The sequence below is a fragment of the Limulus polyphemus genome, unplaced genomic scaffold (genome assembly GCF_000517525.1).
Source record: "Limulus polyphemus unplaced genomic scaffold, Limulus_polyphemus-2.1.2 Scaffold13112, whole genome shotgun sequence".
Classification (NCBI taxonomy): domain Eukaryota; kingdom Metazoa; phylum Arthropoda; class Merostomata; order Xiphosura; family Limulidae; genus Limulus; species Limulus polyphemus.
In genome coordinates this window covers 7817-11040 of record NW_013678722.1, presented here as the reverse complement: position 1 = coordinate 11040, position 3224 = coordinate 7817, and the positions used below count along the sequence as shown (strand labels likewise).

The following is a 3224-nucleotide window of genomic DNA, read 5'->3' as shown; positions in this document are numbered from 1 at the left end:
TGTATTCACTGAGAGGAGTTCTGTCCTTAAGTCAGTATTTTAACACTAATTGTTGACAGAGTTAACACTGTATTCACTGAGAGGAGTTCTGTCCTTAAGTCACTATTTTAACACTAATTGTTGACAGAGTTATCATTGTATTCACTGAAAGGAGTTCTGTCCTTAAGTCACTATTTTAACACTAATTGTTGACAGAGTTATCATTGTATTCACTGAGAGGAGTTCTGTCCTTAAGTCAGTATTTTAACACTAATTGTTGACAAGGTTAACACTGTATTCAATGAGAGGAGTTCTGTACTTAAGTCACTTTTAGTGTTAAAATCAATACAGTGTTAACTCTGTCAACAATTAGTGTTAAAATACTGACTTAAGGACAGAACTCCTCTCAGTGAATACAGTGTTAACTTTGTCAACAATTAGTGTTAAAATAGTGACTTAAGGACAGAACTCCTCTCAGTGAATACACTGACTTAAGGACAGAACTCCTCTCAGTAATTAGTGTTAAAATAGTTGACAAAGTTATCATTGTATTCACTGAAAGGAGTTCTGTCCTTAAGTCACTATTTTACTACAAATTGTTGATAAAGTGAAAATTGTATTGTTTGAAAGTTTGTTCTTTCCCTAAGTCATCGTTATGATTCTATTGGTTTCTAGAGTTTAATTTCTATGTTGAAATTAGCTTACCGAAATGTCCGCCTTCCTGGCTTTAATAACCTGGATACACGTATCCAGCAGATGCAGAAATGGATTAACCCCCTTATTAAAGAATTTGAAATATAAGAATCGAATTTGGGACAATAGGTTTGCAATTTCCGGAAATGTCACTGTAATAAATAGTACAAATTATTAGTTGTGAGATGTGACGGTATGACTTTGTAACTGTCTAAAATAACACGCCACTACAACCAGGGAGCAAAAAAACAACAACAATTTATTAAACTGAAACAACACTGGAAATAAAATTTATACTTAACAAAGACACAGATAAAAAACACGCGCCTGGCCAGGAATTGATACTGATGTTAATAAACAATAGAACATAAATATCAATATTAATTATCTCAAATAATGGAATGAGGAAAAAGGACCAGAAGAAGAAAAAATCTAATTCCAAAAAAAATAATATATTCCAAAATCACTTTTCTATATTAATAACAATATTGAGTGATAAATAGAAAAAAAATCACTATCTCAATTTATAAAGCTAATGGCAGGGTATTTATTCACCGTTTAGGTCACGAGAGTACATCTCATGTGATCATAAATATACATAATATTTTGCTACATTAATAATATCTGTATGTCACCGTTAGGGAAGCTGGTGTCAGTTTCATAATACATACATATTTACTCAAAATAAACGTAATCAGCTACAAGGTGCGTTAGCGTTTTAATGTAACTAAACATTCATAGATAAACTAAACGATAGAAGGAATATTAAATGAACGATAAACAAAACCATGACTAAAATATAGAATTCGCTATCTCACATACAGAGGTAAATGTTTCAGCATGACTTAAACATATATATATACTGAATTCGACATAATCTGTATTAATCTTGTAAATTTGTGAGAAACCATTACGTACGATTTAATTTAATAATTAAAACAAATGATATAGCTGTAGGAAGCATGTTTAAAGTGGCACCGTCGTACCACTTGACTGGATAACAATGACGTCATGATGGCAAACTGTCATGTTCACATTAATACGCTGTACTAGTACAAACAAAACAATAGCAATCACATCGTTATGACATGCTGTAATCTTTATATTAATACGCTGAACTGATAAAAATAAAACACTGTATTTGTGTCATGTTTCTACTAACAAAGCCAAAAATATTTATTTTAGTTACTAGCTAAAGTCTATAATTCCGCCAGGGTACTGGTGCTCGTTCTCAGCTCCACCACGAGACCAGTACAGTGCAAGTGTATACACGTGTTTTGTGTAGTATATATATTTTAAAACCGGGTAAAAGTGACACGGACATAGTTGTATCAACCGTGCTGGTTCCAATAAGTTCCAGTTGTTTGTATTACTGAGACAAAAGGAAGTTTAGGCTAAATAAATAAAAAAATTAAGTTTCTAATTTTTTCATAAAATCAAATTGCTGAAATGATTCTCACTTCTCACTCTTCTTCATATTCTGTACTACATCTTAATGAGCGATAAGAAGAAATAATGCTGACGTAAACAAAGTAAAAGGCATTTAACCTGAACGACACCTTATGTGCAAATGGTCTAAACGGCCAGGTCAGAAATCCCGTGGGTTCGGGTACACCCATCCTTAATTTTAAACTACTGGCCGGGAGGAAGTCAGTCAATTAACAGCCCCAACCGGCACATGACTCTTTTTCTGGAATTGTCCTCAGCTGAAAATGTAGAGCATGTTCAATATCATGAGGGTGCGAACCTTGGACCTTCCGATATGTGTAGTCCATGTATGCTGTTTCAAAATGTACTATTATTTATTTTGTCAATATTTGAATTTAAGTTTTTTGCCCAAAAGGAATCATACATATAAAATGAAATTCAAGACTTAGAATTACCCATAAAAACAAACATCAAGGACTGGAACGTAGCAGAGAAAATTATTCTGGAACTCTTAACTAGGTCGTGTTCTTCTGCGCCTTTCTGGACATCTGTCTGAACACCTAAAGCACATCTTCCAATCACGTCTAATGTTAAAGCTTGGTAAAGCTGGGACACGTCAAAGGACTTCCCCGTTTTGGACTTTCTTTCGATATTATTCAGAAGTTTTTCCATGGCATCGTTGATTATCGGTGACATCTGTTACAAAATTAAGTTATCGCAGACTTAATCGATTGGTGGATTCCGTTTATAAAACAAACACTACTGTCTTGAACTGACAAATCATTTAGCACAAGACAAATAAGACACTTTCAAAAGGTACAGTCAGTGATTTTTGTACAAACTGACGTATTAAGTGTTTAATTTATAGTTTTAAACAAAACTATCTCGACGATCTTTTTTTTTAGTGGATCCAGAAAATGGTGTATGAGACGATTACTAGATCATTCTGGATTATTTTATGTGGAATATTCTTAATAAGAATAGTCCCCTCTAGGAGAGGGGATCAACAGTGAGTTTCCGGACTTACAACGCTAAAATCTGGGGTTCGATTCCTCTTGTGAACAGAGTGTAGACGCCCTTTTGTAAAGCTTTGCACTAAAATCAACAACAACTAATAATATATC

General features: G+C 33.6%; 1 long non-coding RNA gene across 1 annotated transcript in view; it reads right to left on the bottom strand.

The window, feature by feature from the left end:
- Positions 1–520: 520 nt before the first annotated feature.
- LOC111084054 overlaps positions 521–3224 on the bottom strand; it is a 4560-nt gene continuing 1856 nt past the window's right edge. The window contains exons 2-3 of the long non-coding RNA XR_002609376.1: positions 2556–2796; positions 521–824 (exon numbers count right to left, since the gene is read on the bottom strand). This is a non-coding gene — a long non-coding RNA (uncharacterized LOC111084054). The remainder of the gene's footprint in view (positions 825–2555; positions 2797–3224) is intronic.